Raw genomic sequence first — 25,547 nt, 5'->3', positions numbered from 1 at the left:
CTTAAATATTTTATTTGCCCATATATGGCTGGTAAATTGTGAATGGACTGGTTCTTTCTCTGGCCCTTTTCTACTCTACCTTAGCAATTAAAGCACTTTAACAACTTGCCTTATTCACTGGAGCAACAGCACCAACAACATGTGTAATTAAATACACACAGGGAAGATCGCTATTCAGTAAAATGCATGTTTGACCTTTGACCTAAGGGTTGGACAGTCCTTTCCAGAACCACATCTGCATGGGACACAACCATTTTCTTCACCTTATCAAGTTCAGAGTCACGGCCAACTTTATTTTTAAATCTGCTTAAGTGGAAAATCTATATTTTAAAAAATATACAGGCATATGCATGAACATGTGAAATGTATCCGAAGTGTATTTGTTTGTAAAATCATTCATTTCATTTATTTACTAAAATAACATTTTTGGTTCATTGCCTCGGGGCAACGTTTCCACTTTTGTCTACTTTTCTTAGGGCAGTAACACTAAAGCAGTGCTTCTAAATGCTGCCCCCTGCAACTACTTATTTTGGGTTTTTAGGTGCATCACACATGTAATAAATCACTTGTGAGGCTGTAATGTAAATAACTTATCTAAGAGTCTACGGTACATGACCCGGTCCACGATCCCCTCAATGCCATGAAGCTATCCTGCACCCTTTTCCTGTTTCCGCCTCCATACTCTGGAGATGGTGTCATTTGGCCATGTACAGCCTTCCTCTTCCTCCAAACATGGCAGATAGAGCTTGATTTTGTTTTCATGTGACCACAGCACTTTGTCCCAGTCATGCTTTGAATGATTAGATGCTCATTTCTAAACTTAAGACGGGCCGGTACATGTGCCTTTTAGAGCAGATGGGCCTCGGGGCTGCCATTACAGCGCAGTGTGTTATCAATGGTGTTTTTGGTGACTGCAGTCCCAGCTGCCTGCAGATCAATAGCAAGCTCCTCCATGAAGTTTTGGGCTAATCCACCACTATTCTCATGATCATCATAGCTTCATGCAGCAAGAAATGAAAGGAGCTCCAGACTGAGAGTGACTGATGGGTCATTTATATTTCTTGCAACAAAGTAGTAAAGGCACCAGTAGTTGTCACCTTGTCACCGAGCTTCTTTCCGATGGCTTTGTAGCCCATTCCAGCCTTGTGCAAGTCTGACCTCCTTTGACAGCTCTTTGGTGTTGCCCATGGTGGCTGAAATGAAGGTTGGAATGGAAGATACTGATTCTGAGCACAGTATTACAGTATTTCACTCATGCAAATAAATGTATAACTGTCATGTAATTTTTTTCTGGATTTTTGATATTCTGTCTCTCTCCATTAAAATAAAAACTACCATAATTAAAATAAATAAATAAATATTCATAATAAATACGGACATTTAATACCACACAGGGGTCGTCAATATCAACGGCTTAAAGAACTGAAGTGTGTATGTTCATATTTGTGAGCCTGGTTCTGCTGGAGGTTTCTTCCTGTTAAAAGGGAGTTTTTCTTTCCCGCTGTCGCCAAAGTGCTCATAGGGGGTCGTATGATTGTTGGGTGTTTCTCTGTATCTATTATTGTAGGTCTACCTTACAATATAAAGCACATTGTGGCGACTGTTGTTGTGATTTGGCGCTGTGTAAATACAACTGAACTGAAATTAAAGCAAATATAAGTGGGCAATCTGCTGCGATCGCCTCCACGTTTCATATTAAACTTCACGTTTACAGCGTAGTGTTCTCGTTCGCCTCCTTGCCTGTGTTACATGAATGCAGCGAGTCCGGGAAACAAGTTTGACACTCGGCCCGGTGACCGAGGTTTGGGGCGTTGACTAAACTTTACTCAGACCAATCAGAGTGTCGGAATTCACGGTGAAACTTTGTAAACAACTTCTACACGCTGGTTTAAAGCTCGTCCGCCGTATTTACTACGAAACAGCGCGGTGGTGCTGCAGCCGAGAGACTCAAACGACTCAAAACAGGTGAGACGCAGTTATGTGTGTTACACGCTCGCCGTTTTTGTCTCCATTCTGTGTTTGTGTCTCGCGCACCGTGCGCGCGCCCCCACTGTTTGTATGCGTGCTGTCGTTACTCATAGTAGAGTGGGTGCAAAAACAGCTGTCATTTCACGCGACAAGTGGAGGAGAAATGCGCGCTGGGCGTTTGGAGACAGTCCAGAAAGACCAAATGTAACCGTTTTATGTGGACGCGTCGCCAGAGGTTGCCTCAATGTATCGAATGACGTCGCCACTATATGGTGAATTCCAGTCCTGAGTAGGAACAGCTTGTAGCTGCTGCACGTCTCCATTGGATCGTTTCGGTGTAGTTTGAGCAAAGTGTGTCTGTTGCATCACCTAAAAGCATGATTAGCGAGACTTTTCATCAGTCGGTGGGATTTGAATTCAATTTTAGAGATTTCCTTAAAGAAGAGTGGGCCACTCTTGCTTCCCCTCTTCCTGTCGACATGTATGTGTGTGAGGCAGCGAGAGAGCGCTTGGTCCTGGCCGTTTAAATTGAACAATCCTTGATTTCTCGGAGTAATTTCAACGAGCAGGCTAATGATGGAGCACACTTCTGTAAAAATCACTCAGCATTTGCCCGCCGCCTGAGTGAGACAGACCTGTTATTAGGCTGCTTCACAGCCTGTGAATGCGTCAGGTTGCTATAAGAGCAGGTATCAGGAGCTGCTTACTCAAAGCCTGCCTCAAATGTTTCAGAGGAAATTTGACTCTGCAGGACACGAGAAAGGAGTCACGCTGAGAAATGTTGAAAAAGCTCCTTATAATGTATGAAAAGCCATAAATCAGAGTCACGAGTCAAGTTACACCTGTTTCTCTAATTTCATTTAAATATGCGATTTTCTGCGTGTGTTTCACACTAAAATTTACGGACTCCAAGTTTAAACTCCGTTCTTGATCTGCGAGCTCCAGTGGCGAGAAGCAGTACTGCCTGCTGTGTTACTGTTAAGTGTGAACAGCCTGCTGTAGACTGCGGGAGACTCGGTTCAGAGCGGATGTGGGCACAGCTTTCGTTGTGGAACATCAACATCTGCATGCTCTGTGTTCCCTCAGCACGCCCACTGCAGCGAAGGAGGAGCCGAGACAGAAGGGGGAGGGAAAAGTTTCCTGTCAGAGTGGCTGAGAAAGTGAATCAGGTTAAGTTTGGCAGGCAGTCAGACCTGGGGGGGGGGCTTCAATTTTAGACTTTTTCCGCTGTAACTTCTCTGGAAGTGTGACGCATTTCATTTTGTGGTCTGTGAAGTTGATTTCTTGATGGTATCATGCTCATTCTTAGTACATTTCTGTTTTGAAGAAGTTCATCTCAGCTGTCTCCTAACAGCGTCCAAAGCTTAACAGTTGCTGCATTTACTTGTCTGCATGCGTCCTTTGCCTCTTTTTACGGGCAGTTTTTGGTTTGCTGATGTTGTTTTGGATAGAAAGCGACACCACGGTAGACAGGGTCAAATATAAACCCGAAGAGTAAACTTGTGGGTATATTTTACTTGGAATTATTGAGTTGCTTACACTAAACTGGCAAAGTTACATGTTTAACAGAAACAGAACAGAGAGACGTGTTTTTCACAAGTCTTTTCCATATAATGAAGACTGTCCAAATATGCAGTTTCCCAACGTTAATTTGGAAAATTTCCAAATGCTGCCACCAGTTTCCAAAGATTATGTAATTGTGAAATTGTGCAACTAATAAAGGCATTATTTTACTCTTTAAAGTTACACAAGAAAATCAGCCCACATGTGTTAGTTTGATTGTTGTCGTCTGGCTGCCTCAGTTCACACAAGCTGTGTGTCAGCTACCTGTTACCACTGAAACTGATTCGGTAGATCTCAGGGAAATTCTGTGAAATTACCCATCATCTTATCTGGCCCTCAAACAGAATCAAATAATTAAAGTTGAGAAATGATCCCCGCAGTTTCACAATTGCATCGCTTTGTTTCTAACGTTTTTAGAGTGAGCAGGCCGTGTCATCACGTAAAAACTCCACCTATGTCCCAGTTTGTTCTGTTTTGCACGTGACGTATCAGCTGCCGGTAAGTGTGTGGGTTTTATAACAGCTGGACTCACAAGGCGCACTGTGGTTTTGTTGCATTTGCATGTCAGTTAAAAACAGAAATACGCTGAGGAAATACGAGTTTGTTTGTTTTTTACGTTTGATAGCATTCACCGCAACATTTGATTTATAATAAAAGCTTTATCGCTGTTGGAGTGCCCTTTAAAACTATTGTTGCTCATGACCTCAAGCAGCGATCAGACTGTTGAAGGGGAAATGAGAATTGTTTGTTTTCAGGTTGGGCTGTTAACCGCCCTGACAGTACATGAAGCACGCTGACGTCATCGTTTCCCATCACAGCACCTAAACACAAACAAATGTCAGCTGTGACTTACAGACCGCAGTGTTTTGGTGGTTAGATTGCTTTGAATACACAATGTGCCGACCCCCGACGTAGGTTAGACGAAGATAACGATCGTACGTGTTGACTCGGTGCCGATGTTACATATAGAGAAGAAAAAAGAGGCAACACAAACACAAAGGGTAAAAGGATAATAGAGAACCATATAATAACATTCTGCATTATGTATCAGTTATTTTTGGCTAGTTAACGAGTGAGTGTGAGCGACGAAGAAGCTGCTTCCTGCAAAATACTGTTGTGGTGATACGCATCAGTAATGAAGTTGTTGACGTCATTTTGGAGTTTCACCTTGAGTAAAAAGTTGCTCTTCTGGGAAGTCACTGTCATGGTTCTTGTAATATCACAGATGATGTCGATATCAGCTGCTTTGGTAAAGCGGCTGATCTCTTGTGTGTATTTCTCAGAAAACAGTACTTTGCCAAACTAAACGGCTTGTTGGTGTTTCGTGATGCTGCTCGATGTCGGCCTGTGAGAAACAAAGACGAGTAGAAACGACGAGTCGGTGTGAGAAGAAGTTTCTTTAAGCGAAGACTGCTGGCATGTTTTCAGTGGAGCAGGAGGAGGAAGAGGAGGCAGAGCGCGGTTGGATTGTGTCTTCCGATGTGTCTACTACACAACTGGACTGGGATCTCTGAGATTTAACATCTGCTCTGCAGGAAAGAACATCTCGCTGATGCTGATTATTCCAGCTCACATCCTGTAGGGATGCAGTTACATGAGTTACACTTTAAAGTAGGGCTGGGCGATATATCGAGTTTTTAAAAAAATATCGATATATTTTCATACGAGATATAAGATGTGACAATATCGTTTATATCGATATAGTCTATGTTACGTTATAATTATACTTGTGGAGCCGCAGGTTTGCCTCTCTTTCGTCCACTTTTGTCTCTACGCAACGTTACTCGGCCTCGCCTCTCCTTCACTGAACACAACTCCCCCTCCCCCATAGCTTCACCTGCAGGCAATGACAAGATGAAAGCGGAAAATCTCCGTTAGCGAGTTACCGCGGATCGCCCCGTGCGTGGGGCTGGACGGCGTCAACGTGTTAGCGAGTTAACCACGATAACGACATGCAGCCCGGAGGAGCTGCACGGCCTAAAATCCTTTCATTTTCTCAAAAATCGACAGTGCGCCTTATGTATGAATTCTGGTTGTGCTTACTGACCGCGAACCGATTTTATGTGGTACACAGCGCTCAGCAATCTGTCAAAAAATGTTTTAATATGACCGCTTGATGGATTGTCGGAGGATTACGGCTACCGAGGAGGAGCCTCGCGGAGTGATACGTACTGTGTGTGTATAAGGACCACAAATGGCACCTGTTCAGAGACGTGGTGCAGCTGTGAAATCTGTCTCTTTGTTATTATGCTCAGCGTCTATTAGTTTACATTTTCACTGCACAATTGTGAGCTTTTTGTTATGCACAAAAACAACATTGTTTTCTTTTATTTATAGACCATGATTATTTAATAAATGCTGATAATTTATTTTTGAGTAATTTCTTCGTGTACATCTACGCTGTATGTAAATAAAAGTGCCCGTGTGACATCTGGGACACAGTGTGACTAAGAACTCTCTTTTTGTTCTTAACTTATGGCTTTAAAAATAAATATCGAGATATATATCTTATATCGCCATCCAGGTAAAAAATATCGAGATATGAATTTTGGGTCATATCGCCCAGCCCTACTTTAAAGCGTTCACGCCAAATGAACTATTGACTTGTTTATGTTGCTGTCATTTTCTGCTCCGTGGGTAGTTTTGGCTGTCAATGAAACATCTTGGTTTTGTTTGTTTATTTGGTTTTTGTTTGTTTGTTTCTACACCTTAAAGTGGCAGCATCACAAAAAAACCATTTATACTTGTGTTAAGGGTTTATTTATTGATGTCTAATTAAACTGCTGTTGCAATAATACTGGTGTGTTTTACTCGTTAAAAGGGGAACACAAAGTACAGCTTGGGCTATTAATAAACCTCAATGCAGTGCAGCTTTCTGCTGCATATTTTTAGACACTGTATTTGTTTGCTGTACTTCACAGCTGTGCATTATTGATGCACAATCTTTGTCTTTGCCTGATTTCTAAGGTCACTACAGCTGTTGTAGGGTGTGTCTTGTTGTTTGATAGGTATGTCAGCTGTTGACATTGCAATGTTTTGGTGTTGCAAACTCCCCTGAGAGTCTACGTCAAGACATGTCGGTGCATTTCCCAGAGGTACGCTTTTTTTTTTTTTTTTTTTTTTTTTTTTTTTAAGCAGCACAGTGTGCCACTTTGCTCAAATGGGGCTTTTTTTTTCTTCTGTGAAGATGAGTTTGCATCTTCACATCCGGTGTGGTTCATATAAAAAAAGCAAAGTTAAATCAAACTAAATGAAGTGTTCTGTGAAAAACAAAGAACACGAGTTGGTATTGTAAAGGGAGAACAGGAGAAAGTTATTTATGTCCTACATTAAAAAAATCAAGGGTAGAAATGACTGATGTCTTCTGGTATGAGTAATGTTTTGTCGTGTATCTCATAGAAAGAGCAGATTTCAGTTGCCTGTGCGATATTTCACTCATGCTTTATGATCATCTTTGAGTGTGGGAACAGTTGTTACTTTCAATCTGATTGCTGAAAAAGCCGTGTTAGACGAAGCTTCTCATCTGAGCTCTTTGCATTTTTATTCTTCATCCAGTTGTTTACTGACTTTGTTGAAAGAGCGTAATTAATGCAGCAACTATGGGCTTTTTCACATTTGTTCATAAGTGGTCGAACTCCGACCTCTAGTGGTGTCAAAGTTACCCACATGCAACATTTACATGACGCAGTGAGATACAGTGTATGGAATGCCAGGACTGCCATAATGAATTAATTAAATACACCATTAAATAATTAATTAAATGTGGCAATAATGAATTTATTAAAATGCGAAATAATTAAAACGCTGATCGAGTCAAAACCATTGCTTTGGCCTGGTGGCCATTGTTTCTAGCACACAACAACCGGCATGTGGAAGCTAACAGAACTGAACTTTGAAAAACCGTTTGTGTGTCACCAAATACCGTTTTAATATTTTTTTAGCCGAGAATGTAGTGGTTTAATCTTCATGTGTCTGGTCGGTTTGTCAAGATACAGCCTCTTTGCAAAAGTGCTTCGATGATGTCGGAGATGTCTGCCCAGTCTCACGGCAAAGCGTGGGATAGACCCACTCGCCTCGCAAGCAATCGAGCTGTTATTGCCACTGACAAAGCGCAGGCCTGGTACACAGCTGTAATAACCCCCGCTGACTTCTTTTACTGAGGTTATATTTATCAGGGTTTTATTTCCTGATGTTCTTATGTGTCCTACGTGTTTCAGTCACCAATTCTGAATTATAACTAACATTAAAAACATGTTTAAGGAGGAGAGAGAGCAAATAAATCTGTTTAACATCTGATCTTTGGGTTTTTGTTCAGTAATCAGCGTGACCTGTGTATAAACACATAAAAGAGATAACGTTGGTGTTTCCGTCATGTAGTAACTGCTGGCTTTAACTGTACAAAGGTTGTTCGACACTATGAAACACATACAGACTTCATGATGTTCGGCTAATATTTTTATTGTGAATATTAATCATGAGGGTAAACGGCCCTGTACACCACGCAGCGAGGTCAGCATGTCCACGATATCTTCAGCTCTCTGAGTTAACTCAGAGTTTCCCAGCTGACTATCTAACGGTCATCTACGAATATTTCACGGCTCATATCAGTATGATTTTACAGAAAATCATCCGTATTACTGCCAACTATTCCAGAGACGTGAAAATCTACAGCATAAAGAACAAAAACATATAGCAGTCTAACAACACTGTGGCAGAGATGAACCGCCAGTTTGTCCAGATCAAAGTGGAATGAAAGTGATTGGTTGAACAGGTGTGATCTGTGTTTTCTGCATTTTCATCAGTGTAAGAGACTCAGCAGCAGATTAGGATAACAGTTATACATTTAATGAATCACCAAATGAATCCAAGAAACGAGCAAACCTGTTCGGACAGTTTGAGTTTGTATTCCCTCAGCTGCAGACTCGCTGCTGCTTAAATGTTTGAGAGGAAGATTAGATATAAACAAACGTCAAACATAGACTCAGTCTGCTTTCACATTTGATATGAGGCCAGCACGTATAGTGGCTGTGTCCTGTTTTAAGATCATACATGTAAAATTGTTGTCTGACCTCCGTCGATCCAGCCGCTCAGAGTCCGTGGTTACCATGGTTACTGCATAAGCAGCTGTAATGTTAACAGCTGGCACTGAGGAAACCTCCCGGCAGCATGGGTGTTTATGTTTTTCATTGCAAAAGAACCGTCTGAATGGTTAACTGAAGTTAACTTGGATAAATTATAGTTAAGGAGTATCACAGATAACGCCTACGTGAGCTGTGCGACTGTTCACCACTACACTGAAATCAGCAGGCTATTACTGAAATACACGTGCTATATCATAAACTATGATATAAACAGGGAGGTCCTATTAACATGTTTAGTTTTACAGGACACCTTCCTGCCTTTAGTCTTCTTCATGAGCAGTATTAGTTTTCTTCTAACATCCAGAAGTCTGCACCATGTGTTTCATAGTTTGTAACAAGCCTTTGACAGGTAAACATAACATGACCGAAAAAGCAAAAAAAAAAAAAAAATCACAAATTGTATGTTAACCTTGTTTATTTTTAGTTAAGTAAACTCTAAAAATTTCTAACAGACAGCTGGTGCTTAGAATACAGTTGAATAACTATTAAAAAACAGATGATATAATATTTCTGTCCAGGTTGCAGACTTCATGATGAGCATGCTGTTGCAAACTCTGCTCCTCTCGGTGGAAATGCGCCTTCTCTTTCCTCTTTGTATAAAAACATTTTAAAAGTCAGTTTAATCTCAAAATTCACTGTTAAATCCAAAACACACCAGATAAAGAAAAGCGAACGGTTCAGTCTAACACATGTGCCAGTTAACACTATATTTACTTATCTTGTGCAGAAAAATGCGCTGACATTGCGTTATATCGAGCACCGGCTGCCCAGTTAAACTGTGACTATCACCAGGTCACGTGGGCATGTTTCTTGAATTAGCAGCAGGTGTTAAACAGCTGACAGGTGAGGAGGAGGATGCATGCAGGTAAACTGAGGGTCTGTTGAGCTGATCGCTGGTGTCCTGAGAAACAACTCAGCTCGTTCTTTATGTTACAGAAGCACAGAGACACAAGACCAGGTGGAAAGAGACGATCGTTCGGTGAAAATGAGAATCTGCGAATGCAACATGTGGAACACGGAGAGTGGAATATGTAAACAAACTGTTTAACTTAACCCCCCCCCCCCCGTTAAGCTGGAACACCGGGGCTGTGAGCTCGGTGCACTCTGTCAGCTGACTGTTAGCAGAGCTAGTGACATCTCTGAAAACATCTGAGCACTTTTGCAAACATGTTCTATGTTGACAACCTGACCAGACGTGAAGATTACGCCACTACATTCGCAGCTAAAACACTATTAAAAGTGTAGTTGGTGACAAAAAAACGGGGTATTCTAAAACTGTACACCACCACCATTGCTGCCTGTTCATTCTGGGATACCTGGCTGCCCCAAGTCCACACAAGCAATCGATTATCTAGGATCGACCTGTCTTGACTTACTTTGCGGGCAACCAATCAAATGTTAGATTTGACCCCGCCCACTTAGTTTGATGGGTGAGGCTGACAGATAAAATTATTTCAAGGAGAGAGATGAAGGGGACAAAAGTGCCAAAATGAATTAAATAAATAAATCATTAAATAATTAATTAAAACTGTCAATAATTATTTAAATGTGTTATTAATTAATTAAATATGTCAGTAATTAATTAATTACACGTGTCATAAATATTTATGTAATTAATTATTTCCAATTTTAATTAATTATTGACACAATTAATTAATTAATTATTTAATGGTGTATTTAATTAATTCATTATGGCAGTCCTGGCGTTCCATACAGGTGACACACCGTTACTTAGTGCAGTTGTAATGTGCGTTTAGGAACTGGCGTCACAGCAGTCTGGCTGCACGCAGAGGGCGTCGTTATGCGCACAACAACTTTCTAAATTACAAATATCAATTATTATTTAAAGGTTGGATTTCAAGCACTTATTTAACCTCAAGTACTTCTCAAGAATGTGAAATCGCCGCTAACAACACCTGCAATTATTTTTATACTGAGCAATTATTTCATGTATTGAATTATTAGCAATTACACAGCACTGCTGGTCGTGGTTTTTGTTTTTTGTAATGTTATTTTATTTATGGAAAAATTAACCTGCCTTTAATTGTACACTTATTAACATGTACTTAACTTTAAAATACCACATAGTTAGTATATTTAACTAATGTCAAGCAAACATTTTCAAATGTGATTCCTATTGTAGAGTGAAATATCTCCCAGTCTTCTGCTTTAATGGGTTAAATACAGAGTGACAAAAATGCAGTGAAGATTTTCTCCATTCAGTTTTGATCCACAGCGTTAGGTGAAGTTCATTTTATGAACGTTCAGATCCACATGCTGTACACGTAGGCTGTCAGCGCTAGATGTTCCCCCATAGTGCTCCAAGTAATCACGGCTGCTATTCTTATATTGTACCTCTAGATGGCAGAATAGTCATGCTGATGTGCTTTAAAAATACACTGTAAGAATCTCTACTCACTCCCTGAGACAGTGTTTTACATGACAGAGCATCAGTCAGCTTAAGTTATAGGATTCAAATTGAGATTTTATTGTTTTTAAACTGCAAAAAACACACAGAAAACCATTTGTATCACGTTTAGGGCTGCGTACTGTTTGGAATATCTACCTAGAAGTGCTTTATGCTTGCTTGGCTCAGTTGTTGTAGTTACTCTGAGAAATCGAATATTTCTTTTAAAATGAAAAACACGAAGTGTGAGCCAGTCAGTCCGAACGAGTAAACTAAGTAGCCATTAAGAACCGAAGAATCAATAAAGTCTAAGATGCAGAAAAATAAGTAAACAATAATAAATGTGTAATAAATATTAATAAATGTGTAGTGATCTTATCTAGTTAAACTAATCCTCACAATAGACATTGATCACTCACTTCCTGGACTTTCCTGGATTTTTTTTTTTTTTAATTTTCATTATCCAGTCTGCCATCCACCCATCCTTCCATCCACCCATCCATCCATCCAGGATTGATCCAGGAGGTGACCAAGACTGCCACAGATCCAAAGTGAATCCAAAGTCCCATCATGTTGAGTGCAGCCCGCTAACATAGCATTAACAACAGAATTCAGCATGTTAGGGATGTGAAAAGGTGCAACTGAGGGCAGACAAATAACTAACGAGCTCGCTCCGTCTGTAGAAGTCGAGCTACATGACCTTCTGTTGGCCCTGTGATCCCAAAGCCTGACCTCAAGTTGGAAGTTTATACTAGAAGGAAACCAATCTGGACGACGTTCCGCATAGAGGATGGATGTGGATTAGAGGAGAATGTTCTGTGTGTGTGGAGGGGGGCGGGGGGTCTGCTTGTTCGGGAGAAGGAAGGATATAGTGTTTTATATCTCCACACAGGGTGAAACCCCCACAGTGAAAAGAACTGAGCCATATTGTTGCCTCGTGTTATTCCTTCATTCTGAATCTCCTTGTGTAATGCGTTAGATGGCTCAGGGTGATGGGAGTCATTTACAGGTTAGTGGCTGCGTGGATGTGTGTATTAACATTTTTGTGGTATATTTTAATTTAAAGAAAACTTCCCTTGATGAAGACTTCCCAGTCAAAGGTGTGCTTTGTGAAATTCTGGCAACAACAAGGATGGACTCTGGTATGAACTGTAGGATCAGGCTGATTGTGAGCGTTCACGGGGAAACTTGAATGGAATCAGAGCTGTGTCGATCGCATGCATCGCTTTGTGTTCAGCTTACATCTGTGACGCACACTCATCGAGACGCTGCACGTGCAAGGTCGGTCCAGTAGGTGGGCTTACAGTACGGAAAACAAGCTGAAGTTCCCAGGCTTCAGTGTTTTGCTGGACTAGCTGAGGAGGCCTCTTACTTGGCTCAGTCCACCTTCGGGTCCCTCCTGGCTCCGGCCTCTGTAGATTTAGACATTGTGGGTTATTTTTAACCTCTTGGCCAAGCTTTAAACTGTGAGGGGGAATAATGGGTGTCTAAAAAAACCGTTGACGTTGTTGCACGGGAACGTGTCCATCAGCTTTTCTTTTGTTTAGTACAGCAGATGTGCCTGTATAGTGCAGTGGTTAACACATTCCCATGACAAGGGTAAGGTCACTGGTTTAATGGCTGGAGACATCAGGAAGGGCATCGGGCTCTGTGCAGTCAACAATGCAACACTGACCCCTTGTGACAAAGGAGCAGCTTTTTACAACAGATACTTGCTGTATGTTTGACCTGTAGTTGTCTTTACATGCACGTAACAACAAGTATGAAGAAATCTATCATAGGAATTGTTATAAATGTGGCAACACAATCTAAAGCAATGCTGTAATATCAAATGAGCTCAACACAACAACCCAGTTGTGCAGTGTGTTGTCCTTCTATGTGGGGGGCCAATTTGAACCTTTTTGACAGACCTCACAGTATTGAAGAAATTGCCCTTTCTCCTTGGGGGCAGTTGGTCTTTCCTCCTAACTTGTCACATGAAGATAAATGACTTAATTTGCAAAGGCATGTGGCCCTAATCTGCTTAATTAGAACAAATAAATCCACCAGATTGGTTAAAGGTCACGGCAGAATTTACACAAACTGGCGTATCAGATCAATCTAGCTGATTAATTGCCGGTTGTTTGCCTGCTGTGCCTTTGTCGGTGAAGTCGGTGGTTTGTTGGACGCTGATCTCGTTCTGTGCGTGCGAGTTTGTGGCCCTGGGTTTAAGTGTCATCGGCACTAGATTTGATCACTCACGTCTGAGCTGTTTGTGGCTTCGTCTCCACGTGTGAAACCATTAATGAGACCGTGATAATATTACACTTTACATTCCATCCAGGAGTTTGAAACTTGAGCTGCTAAATCTACCAATCAGTTGTGCTGTATTATTATAGAAAAGGATTGTTTGCTGTTACTTTAATAGAGTTACGACTGCATTTGTTGCTCAATGTCAGCTCAGCCCAGGCTCCGCAGTCTGGGCTGAATAAGCTGTTATGACAAAGGATTTAATGGGAAACATTTGTTTGAATGCTAAAAATTTGGGATTTTTACAGATAAAGTCTTTCGCCAGATTTTGCATTACAACAGATGCGGTTTTCGAGTGCTGTTGTTGGTGTCACTGACAGTTCTGCCCATCTGCTCCCAAATGATCCGGGCAAATGATACGGGCAGGGATAGCTCAGTAGGTAAAGTGGTCGCCCCATGATCGGAAGGTCGGCGGTTCGAATCCACTTAACGGCTACCCTGAGGTACCCCTGAGCAAGGTACCGTCCCTACACACTGCTCCCCGGGCGCCTGCTTAGTGGGCTGCCCACTGCTTCACTGAGTGAATGGGTCAAATGCAGAGAAAAACAAGTAATTTCCCCATGGGGATCAATAAAGTATCCATTATTATTATTATTATTATTATGAGCACATTCACCTGGTTGAGCAACAGTACCACCCGGCCATTAGGTACCATCAGACTGCCGGTCGTCATGTTGGGCTGCGAAAGCAGGAACCAGAGCCTGCGCCTCACCGCGTTCTCCAGTCTAAACAGTCGCAGTCCCCTTCATGCTGTGTCTAGTTCTACTAATTCTGGGACCAACTACAGAAAAGTTGGGCAGAGGTCAGCAAAGCTTTGTGCATCCTTGTGTCTGTGCATGTATGCATGGTGTATGAAGTCAAGAGTGAGGATAAGGAGAAACAGGAGCATGTGGTAGACACATTGGGGTAGTGGAGGGGGTACCCTAATAGGCCCCAGAAGTTCCCCAAGCAGCACCCAACACAGAGGAACAACTATGGCCTTTGTTGGTCACCCCGTGGATCTCACACACAGTTAATATAGACTTTTCCCACTGACTCTGCCAAGAGTCTGAAGTCATTTAATGAAGTGGCGGCTGAGTTTAGAAGGAGCCAGTGTGCTCGCTGCTTGCACTGACAGAATGGAAAATGTCTGTGTTATGCAGCGAACAGCAAGTGACAAGAGGAGTGTGTTTTAATACCTCTCTCCCTCTCTCTCTCTCTGCACACACACACAGATTAAGAAGACGAGCCTGCATGTGCACATTAAAGCCTCGTCAGGAGAGACACAGTGATTGTACATATTCGTGCAGGGATACGTCGTCTGGTTTGTGATCGGCTGCGCTTCGGTCTAACGACATGAAAAGTTTCTCCTAAACTCTCAGCGTTCGGTCTCTGCTTAAACGTGTTGAGACTGAATGTGGTAAATAAAAACTGTCGCGGCCTAAAGCGAGCACTTCTCGTATCGCTCGTATACTTGCCTAATTGTTTCACGGAGCCTTTGGAGCTATCTCATTGTTCGGGTCATCTATTGTAGTTAAACCTCACCTTTCTCGCCCATTTTCACGGCTGTCTGTTTATCCGCTCAGCTGTGAATGGACAGTATCTCTGTATGTATTTGGTCACACTTCTTTTCAGCTCCCTGTCTTTTCATCTAGCTATGAGCAGATTGCAGTCTGTTTTGCTGTCCCATTGTGCAGCTGTCAGTTATTTCCAAACACTCAAGTGTCATTTGCCTCAGATTCCATCCCTTTCATTTCTCACTTCTTTTCTATGGCTCCACCAGCGTACATCTCATTGAGTGGGCATCAGCAGGCATATTCATTCTCCTCCATTTCTAAAAGCACATTGCTTTTTCATAGCAGCCATAAGCCTCCTTTTTAAATCCACAGACAATGTGTTTTTGTCCATCCTCCTCTATCCTTTTCAGGGGAGAGTGCAGGGATTCTCCCTCTTTCTCTCTTACTCTCTCTCGCTCTCTCTCTCTTTCCGAGGGCATCTGGGCGGACCCCGAGTACGGCGCTCCTCTTCGAGCTCGATTGTCTGTCTGTAATGAGCCGTGATGAAATATAACAGACTGAAATGTAATAATTCACGCGGGCCTCGATGAGGAGCACGTGGCTAGCGGTCGGCTCGGGCTGCGACGGCCTCCTCCTCGGCTCCCGCAACAATGCCGCGGTACTGCCAGCACCGCTCGCCCCGCTCTGGTCCAGTGATCTTGTTGTGCCGTTCTCTCGCCGTTGCCTCGCTTCTATTCAGAGTCACTTAACGTTGGAGGCTGTCTGTGATCACTGGCGTGCCAGTGCATCTCTTTGGGAAACAAGGCAAACTGTCTCCTTTGAATTCCTTCATTCTTTACTCCTCACCTCTCGCTTTATATGTTTGGGTTCTTGCCAGGCTTCTGACCCGCAGCTGAGTTTGTGGAGGAGGCCTAAAAGCATCGGCCCCTCGATGCCGCCTGATCTTCCGTCTGCGTTTTTGGTTTTCCTGAATGCTTCTGTCATTTCTTGCAGTTGTGCTGGGAATGCAAGCATCTTGTTTAGTTATGCAGTCGGCTCAGTTCTTCGTCAGTAACCTGCTGCTTTATATTCATGCAGCGCTACTAAACTTTAGATTTTTTTCCCCATTATGCAGAATTATTGGGGGGGATCGATAGCTCGAGCAAAACACTAATGTAGTATCTTACTCAAGGTTGCTTTGAGGTCGTCTGGAGCTAGAGCAGGGCGCTATGGCCAAAAATATTTATCACAATATACATTTGAAAATTTGCGATAACGATATAACTGACGATATAATTGACGTGAGACAAAACACTTTACAACTCCTCAACTTTATTAGTGCAAAAAACCCATCAATGTATTTTCACTTAAACAAGCAGCTGTTTTTTATGTGCATTAATGTTATATAAAAATGTAACAGTGCAAATTCCTCGCTGACAGTTTAACCAAAAGGCATTTCCAGTGGAAACTGGCCGACATATCCTCAGCATAACCATGTATAATATCCACAAAACTTAAAAAGAGGTTATACACACACAATACGGTAATATTATGTTTAAGCGCAGTATGTATCACTCCGCGAGGCTCCGCCTACGATAGCCGTAATGCTCCCACAATGCATCAAGCGGTGCGGCTTCGTAGCTCAGCAAAGTCGCACTGAAACATTTGACAGATTTTCGAGCGCCGTGCACATAAAATCGTTTCGAGGTCAGTAAACACAACCAGAGTTCATACATAAGGCACACGGGGTTATAAGGGGCTCTGTCGACTTTCAGAAAAATCAAAGGATTGATTTTAAGTGCGCTGTATTTTCCAAACAACACGGTAATAACGACGGCCCGCTAGCATGCGCTACCAAAAATAGTGCTTTGTTGTGTATCTGACGGACGAAAGCTAAACCAGTTCCACACCAGTGAAGCTGCAGCATTTTTACAAACCAGTTCTGGTTCATCGTTTCATTCAACGATCCGCTTTCGCCCTTCTCATTCTCCGTCACCGCCATGTGCGTATGAAAACAAAGGCACTGCACATTTTACCCATATTCTATCGCGATATTTCATTTTCTTGTCGTTGCCCAACATTATACCGGTGTTACCGTGAACGGTATGATATGGCCCAGCCCTATCTGGAGCCACTTCCTTTGCCTTTGATTTTGTCTTTGGTGGCACGCCTTTTATGGCATTGTGACTCCAATTTATGCACTTCCTCCAATTGCAAGGTACTCTCTGCTTGCAAAGTCTCCTAGCGATCGTACAAATCTACTACTTGAGAAGTCAGCAGCCTCCCTGCCACACCTTCGTATTCATCAACTTTCCTAAAGGAACTCTAAGAATTTACAATTAGAGGTGAGAAACTTGTGAGAGATACACAATTGAGTACTGGATAACAGCACTGTACTACATATTAAGTCAAGCTTGCTTTGAAGGCTGCCTGTTTCCTTTGAGAGTTGTGCTTTCCTATGACAAATTATGCGGTGTGGACGTCGGCGGTGGAAGAAGGCAGTGTAGACGAGGAAGGCAAAGGGACTGAACAGAGACTCAATTGATGCTCCTGACCAGCAGCTCGGGGTTTTGACGCAGTGTGTGGATTTGTGTCTGTCTGTGTGTGTCTGCGCTCCAGTATACTGCATAGACTCTTATGAGCATGTTGGCCATCTTAAATATTACTTTGCTCATTTGAAGGCAAAAAAAAAAGACAATAGCATCATGGAAAATATATTAATATTAGTGACTCTTCATTGGCTCCCTGTTAAATCTAGAATTCAAAATCCTGCTCCTCACATACAAGGTCTTAAATAATCAGGCCCCATCTTATCTTAATGACCTTGTAGTACCATATCACCCTATTAGAGCACTTCGCTCTCGCTCTGCAGGCCTACTTGTTGTTCCTAGAGTATTTAAAAGTAGGATGGGAGGCAGAGCCTCCTGAATGACCCCTTAGTTATGCTGCAATAGACGTGGGCTGCTGGGGGATTCCCATGATGCACTGGGTGTTTCTTCTCACTATGTGTTAACAGACCTCTCTGCATTGAATCATATCTGTTATTAACCTCTGTCTCTCTTCCACAGCATGTCTTTATCCTGTCTTCCTTCTCTCCCCCCAACCAATCACAGCAGATGGCCCCGCCCCTCCCTGAGCCTGGTTCTGCCGGAGGTTTCTTCCTGTTAAAAGGGAGTTTTTCCTTCCCACTGTCACCAAAGTGCTGCTCATAGGGGGTCATGTGATTGTTGGGTTTTTCTCTGTATGTATTATTGTAGGATCGACCTTACAATATAAAGCACCTTGAGGCGACTGTTGTTGTGATTTGGCGCTGTGTAAATAAAATTGAATTGAATTGATTCAGCAAATCGAGTTACCCTGATCCTCCCTTGATCTGATGACGGGAGATGTATTCATGTTGTTTACATATTCCAACATCACACACCTGTAACATACAAGTTAATTACCGTCTTTAGTAGATAAATCATGTCTCGTTTTCTCTCTGGGTGTCTAATAATGTGCACGCTGAGTGGAGGAGAAGGCTTAAAAAGTCAGATTTACCACTAAATCGCTTTCTTTCTAGCTTATTTTGGTACCTATAGGAAACTCATAAGAGTTTCTTAATATTCTACCAAAGTAAACCCACCAACCATGTGACCTGGTTTGGATGATATTGTTTGCCTGAAGTTTTCCGAGTCTCTTCATAACTAGGCAAAAGCACCGCAATACTCTCAACAGATGTACTACTACAAGTCAGAGAAATATTGTGCAAATTTGATTGCGAGCTGTCTCTTATGTTTGCGTGGAGTTTTATTTTTTTTAATTTTTTTTGTATACTTTACTGATCCCTTTGGGGAAATTCCCCTCTGCATTTAACCCATTCACTCTGTGAAGCAGTGGGCAGCCATTGGGCGCCCGGGGAGCAGTGTGTAGGGACGGTACCTTCCTCAGGGTAGCAGTTCAGGGGAATCAAACCCCCGACCTTCTGATCATGGGCCACCACTCTACCTACTGAGCTATCCCTGCCCTAGAAAAGAAATGTTACCATGAGCAGGGTTCAAACCCGGGCTTCCTGGTCTCAAAGCAGCTACTCATCTCACTGAGCCAAACTGGTTCTCAAACTGGTTCTCTTTAGCTTAGCTTAGTTGCATTGGCACATACAGCACAACCTCCAGTACAATAGAATCTAGAGGATAGAGAACTAAGAAAGATTACAGAGTAAAAGAGAGTCTAACTGTAAGCGTGCTTTGAGTGTGCCAGTTCACCAGTTTGGTGGTCTTTCTCTGAAGGTTGTTAATTAGTGCAGAATGTAGACTACAGTTCTACTGCCAGCACTGATGAAAAGAGGAAAGGGAGAGAGAGAGAGGGTAAACTGTAGAGCTGCCAAGAAGGAGGAATTAGTGATAGGCTGAGAGTGGTTCCAAATGGTGGAGCAAAGCATGAAGAATCCCAGAGTCCCTGCCTCCTGACCCACATGTTTTCTGCAGCCCCTTTGAGACGCACACATACAGTACAGTGAACAACTGTCGACAAGCGCAGTAGGCATAATGAGAAATCCAAGCGTCAATATTCAGCATATGGAATTAGTTTTAATTGGTTTTGAAACTGTCCTGGTTGAATAGGGATGCCCCCCCCTTCACTGTTGGTATTGGATGGATGGTTCCTTTTTATGTCCTTATTGTGTAAAGGCATCTCAGAGGACATTCAGAAAGACTTGAATCTCTCTAAAGTTGCTGTCAGATTTGGCACATGTGCAGTACGTCAGGTGTGGCTTCACACAAAACACCGTTTAAGCATTTTGAAAACCTGCACTGCAGTTTGTCAAACATCTACACGGTGTGAGAAATCAACTCAAAGGTGCTTTTGGGGACTGTGGGACACCCGTCTGAGCTGTGTGTACTGTAAAAGTAAAAGGTTATTATCCTTCTCTCTCACTCACACTGCACCACACCTTGTTCAGCACTGTACAGATCCTGAGAGTGGATGGAAAACCCCATTATGTCATCACAGTTGCACCCTCTACAACTGGCCACACTGTGGAGCTTTGTGTGCAGCAGACTGAGGATGTGGAGAGAGAGGGATGAACTGATGAACTCTACTGACACAGAAATGTGAACGTTAAAGTAACAAACATTTCTGATTCATCTTCTGGAGCCGTTTCTAAGCAACAATGTTGCTTAGAAAGTGACTGTCGATTGCAGATCAAGTCAAATAAAAACAGCTTGTTGGAATTAGTGGTTTTCACACGGCTCCTGTTTGTCCAACCAACACAACCTCGCACTGAAAGTTTTAATAAGATAAAGTAAAAACTCTGTTTCATCAGTTTACAATGAGTTTACAGCAACTAAGAGATTACCTTAACGCTTTGCAACTACAGACACGCATTTAAATCAGAAGATCTGAAAGTCCAGGGATGACATGTTTAAAGTATAAAAGTTTGCTTCTCTCTCTTTCTTCAGTCTGCCTCCTAACATCTGCTCCCAGCCAGCCACCTGTCTCCTGTCAAATGCAATATTAATGTCCGCCATGCACTTGTTAATTATTTCCCCTGAATGTAGTCGTGTCAAGCCGAATATGGATAACAGGATTGTAAAGAACCATTTTATTAGAGGTGATCACTCTCTTTCTCCCCCCTTTCTTTCTGTTTTTCATTGTCCGAATGCAGTCTCAGGTCTTTCTATCCGCTAAAGTAGAGCGGTGTATGTGTGAGCGTGTCTGTGTGAACTCAGCGTGCCTCCATACACCAACTAGAGCTTGTTTCCAGGGAGACGCACAACTGCGTGTGCTAGGAGGGTGGCAGAGGGATGGCCGATGGGGGCTGACGGAGGGGTGGCACGTTGAACCGGGGATGGAAAGAACGAGGGGGGTGTAGGGGTAAAGTAATGAGAGGTGTTATGGGAGGAGGTGGCAGCAAAGCAAGGCGAGGCCAAGCGGGTGGCATGGCAGTGGGGCCTCCTTGTGTCCCGGTCTCCCTTGTCCCTCCCGGTCCCTTTTGCGGACAGCATCTGCAGCCTGTTTTACATGCAAAACACACCCTGCAGAGAGGGCGTCTACACATGGGGCTAAGGGGAGGAGAAGAAAAGCATTCCTGAGGCAGTGCTGGGAGAAGAGGGAGGTGGGTATCTTCAACAGCCTCGCTCAACCAGTGTCTCTCCCAGATGAAGCCATGGGGGGATGCGGTAATGGGGGATGAGAGGATAAATTCACTGCAGATTATTTTGCATTGAATCGCAGTTGAGCTCATTTCCACACACGGCCAGTGCCATTGTTTTTTTTAGTTTCATTCAACGCCAAAACTGACTGTCAGCAGCTTTCTATTTAGCTCAAGAGCAAACGATTATTAGGATTTTAGTAGAATATGCCCAGAAAAACCTGAACTTTGGATTTATTCTCACTTGTGTTGGTTGTTCTTGTGTTTTGGCACTACACGTCTCCTTACCAGAGGGCAAAGCTGTACTAGAATAAGTTCTTGTCCCATTGTTGATGGAGGAAAACGCTGATGGAGAACCAAGGAATTCTAGTAATGCATTTTATTCCATGGCTTTCTGTTTTTCCTTCCATTGTGCACAGCATATAGTCGCTTTACTTCCCTGAACATCGTATTCAGCACTGACCAGATGTCACGGCATGCAAGTCAGCTCAAGTAGGGGAAGCGCACATGTGTGTGTGTGTGTGTCTGTGTGGGTGTCATGAAGGAAATGCCACCTACCAAGCACGCTGCACACATCTATACGCTTCACATCCACACATTGAACATACTTCTTAAATTATTTTTTGCTATAATCCCTCTGTAACAACGCAGTTTTCCTCCTTTGTTGGTCAGAGGTGGTAACTGATAAGGCTTCATTCACCTTTATTCTATTTTCAGTTTTGCTTCATAGCTTCAATTCTTTGTTTTGTTGTTAACTCGGGTTCCTTCTTTCTGCCAGCATCAGTAAAAAGAGTTGACAACAGCATATGATTCCAATGAATTGGACAATTTGGAAATTGTTCTTTACTGGAGCTGTTTCTCAGTTCCCGTCTTTAGTGTTGGTCATATGCCGTTTGAGAAAATACCTCAAAGACACTTTAATGTGTCAGAGTCATTGTAGTCAGAGCTAGACTGTCATTTGTGCCGGCTTCCTCTGGAGTCAGCCTGAGGCCACCGAACGTCCTGGCTTTACATACTCTGCCAGTGCTTGGGGAGAGGTATAATTGACTTGAAGGGATTTGGGATCATCGTGCGACATTTGGTAGTGACGCAGGACAGGTTGTCTTTATTTGTTAGCCTTGACGGGAAAATGGAAATTAATTTAAAATGTGGTTTTGGTGCCACTTCTCTTTGTCAGCCCATCCATCTACTGGCAGATGTCTTAGATCTTTAATTTTTAGAAAGACTCATAGCAGATGTCTTTATTAATGTGTAACTCTGACACGTTATTCTCAGGGCAGATAATTGTTGATTTTCTCGTCTAACTAAAAGCAGGAGAAGTGAGTTGATTGAAATCCGACTGATTTTTACCTCTTCCTTACATGCAACTTTTTTTATTGTACATTTCGTGCTTTACGTCCCACCATATATACGGCGTGTGAACAGAAGTGTGTCTCTCTGGTATTTATATCAGATGTCTGTGCAGTATTAGTTCAAAACAGCTTACAAATCATTTGCTTAGGATTGCGACTCATGAAGACGTTGCTTTGTATGTTTAGAGTAGTGAGTGATTTAACTGCTGTCAAGTGAACCGACAACCTTAAAAAAAGAAAAACTCAATTTATAGATGCAAGTCTTTTTCATTTTGTACATTTTATTTTTACATTTAAAAATTGGTGCTTAAGTTAAAGCCTGAAGTTTCCTTGCAAATAAAAGAATAATTTAAAGTCTCTTCCCCTAAATTGAGTAATGCAGCTTATTGATTAAACACTAGTATTAAATCACTACTTGATACTCCAAGCCAGGTGAAATGTATGGAAGCCCGTTTCTGCCACTTAAAAAAAAAAAAAAGTATCCATAATTTTGACAAAAATAAAAGGTTAGTTAATATCATAATCCCTCTTGGGTTGTGGCTTTTTGTTGTTTTGTTGTTTGTTTTCCTCTCTTTTTATTTACCAATGTTCTAACATGAGAAGCTCTGTTTTGTATTCAATGTAAACACTTTTTGTGTTATTCTCTTCTTTTTTTGTAAACTGTATCCACAATTACTCAATAAAAATATTTTGAGTAGAAGATTTTTGATAAAAATAACTCAAAATTTTGAGTTTTCTCAAGATTTTGAGTTAATGAGTCAAAATTTCAAGAAAATAACTTGAAATTTTGAGTTATGGATATTTCTTTTCTGTGGCGGAAACGGGCTTCCATAGAAGTGAAAACGTTTCAGTCTTCTGTCTCCTCCTTTTTTAAACTCTTACATTGATCTTTCAATAATGGATCAAAGAATCCAGACTTAACCAACAACAGCGAGCTACTATTGCAGCCTTGCCTACATTTTCCAAATGGCCCACAGCACTCCTGTCACTCTGTGTTTGTCTTTTCCATTCCCACAGGGGAAGCTTCCTCTTTTTTGGCTCTCCCTGGAGAAGTGAATTGTGTAAGATTGCTTTCTTTGTGTAACTAGTGTGTGCAATAATAAACTGAGGAAATGAGTGCTATTGCCTCACTTAATGTTAACATTATACATGAGAGATAGATTGCTGCTGGTTCAGGTTGCAAAGCGCAGGCTGTCACAAGCAGTTGTTTTGTGGAGAAAAGAATGAAGTGTTTTCATATCAATTAGAGTTGTTTCTGTGATCTTAATTAGATGAATACTACAGAGGATTCTGTAGACAGAATACCTGGAAGACTCATCCAGGGATGAGCTTTGAGCTGGAGTGTGAGGTGTTCAGCGTTGTTCACGAGGGTGTGTGAAGGTAACATCCAGACGAATGACAGGACCGATGAATATTATCTACTTTAGTCTGTGATTTTTATGTTAAGTGTACACGTAGCATGAAATTATAGCACAATATAATTTATTTATTGTGTTTTTGCAGCCATAATACAGCTTAAAAAAACACTGATCCTTGGAAACTTTTGCAATGTCCGTTTTTATTTTAAACATAATGCCCATGAGTCTCTAAGGAGGTAGTTTGAATAGGTAGTCAGGTCACTTCTAAGATAGCATTTAACCGATTATCTGAGCAGATTTTAAAATATTGCACAGCTCCATCCTCCAACAGTTAGTCCCATATTTATTCCCACTGTGCTCCACTATCACTGCAACCACAGACTCTCAGGTTTACCAAACAAGTAGTGCATTAACAATTTAAGATTTCAGTTTATGGATCGATAATGCAAAGGTCATCGATTATGCAGCCCTAAACAACAAGCTCAAGCTTGCATACGACTCTTGGATTTTTGCTGGATGCTGCACATGCACTCTGATGTGTGGCTGGAGCTACTGGGATGACTATTTAAATCGCTGTCTGGCAAGTTTACTGTTGCATTCTGGGCCAAAAGTAGGAAATCCAGAAATCATCTTTTGTGTTCTCCTCCGGCATATATCCCACACGCCTGCTCAATAAAAAGGAAGCCCTGCACTTTGCCAGCTTAAAGGCAAATGTGGGGTTTCCTTTTTTAAAAGTAAATGTTGAACTTCAGTTTTTTCTCTCACTTCTTTTGTTTCCCTCTCGCTGTGGTAAGAAAGACTCTGTCATGCCCAGTTCCAGATGTTGAAGCTCCTCTGAAGGGAAGAGGTGAACCTTTGCATAATTACTGTGCAAATGTACACAATTAAAATCCACTTTTAAGAGCAGCTGTGATCGAAGCCTTCGAGCTGCCTCACCGGGATGCTCAAAGGCTAACATTTTTTAAGGTGTTTTCATTCACTGGTTAGCATTTTCAAATGGAAACCCAGTCTTCCCTTCAAAAGGGGCTGTTCCACATTCTAGTTTTCAAATTTGTGTTTGTGCACTTCAACGCCCGTGCAGTCCTGAATGCTCACAACCCAAACGTGCACGTGTCCACCATACCCATGTTGCATGCCTGCATGCATGTTTGTAGTTGTTCATCCCCATGTAAATATTTGTCAGTGAAAAAGCTTCAGCAGATTCATATGTGTCTCGTTAATGCAGATGACAACATCCCCAAAGCAATAAAAACGACTAACAATACAATCGCAGTGAGATTCTTGAATGGTGTCTTTAATGAATAACAGAACCCTTTCATGGGCCTTAATGTCGTTTGATTACATTCACTGTATGATGGTTTACATTAAAAGTCATATTTCCATTGCAGCTAGTAATTGTGGGTCTTCTATACCGATGACTGCACATGTAGCCACTTAAGTCACTTTCCATTCACTGCATTGTGCGATCATCTCCAGCGTCATGTGTGGCAGCCCAAAGCAAACCCCAGCGAACGAGGCTTTCTCTACTGTGGAACGAAGCATTTGAACCTGATACCTTCCTTGGACCCTCCTGAAACCACGTTTTTTTTCTTTCGTTTTTTTAAATTTCTGTGCTCTAACCTTCAACAGGAAGTTCTTTTTTCTTTTAAGTCACACCTCTTTGACACCAAGGGTGGGATAGAAGCCACAAGTGGTCTCTCCCTTTAATTTTCCGTGTCTTCCTAAGCACAGAGCAAAAGCAGATGGAGATGCAGCGTACTGTCCACATGTGTGCGTGCATGTGCGTCTGTGTTGTGAAAGGCACAATACTGTCATGTTCTGAAAGCCTACTTTGTTCTCACTATTTCCCATCCTTGCTTAGTTC

The 25,547-nt window shown here is 42.1% G+C and overlaps 1 long non-coding RNA gene across 1 annotated transcript in view; it reads left to right on the top strand.

Annotated features, from left to right (window-relative positions):
* Positions 1–1,857: 1,857 nt before the first annotated feature.
* The window catches only part of LOC146664481 (uncharacterized), a 120,948-nt gene continuing 97,258 nt past the window's right edge, over positions 1,858–25,547 (top strand). Inside the window, exon 1 of the long non-coding RNA XR_014912477.1 lies at positions 1,858–1,965. This is a non-coding gene — a long non-coding RNA (uncharacterized LOC146664481). The remainder of the gene's footprint in view (positions 1,966–25,547) is intronic.

Source organism: Rhamphochromis longiceps, linkage group LG7, assembly GCF_057381845.1.
Source record: "Rhamphochromis longiceps isolate RC_006_pf linkage group LG7, R_longiceps_female_GT1.1, whole genome shotgun sequence".
In the NCBI taxonomy this organism is placed as follows: domain Eukaryota; kingdom Metazoa; phylum Chordata; class Actinopteri; order Cichliformes; family Cichlidae; genus Rhamphochromis; species Rhamphochromis longiceps.
Note: the sequence above shows the minus strand (reverse complement) of the source record. Positions and strands in the feature narration are given on the sequence as shown.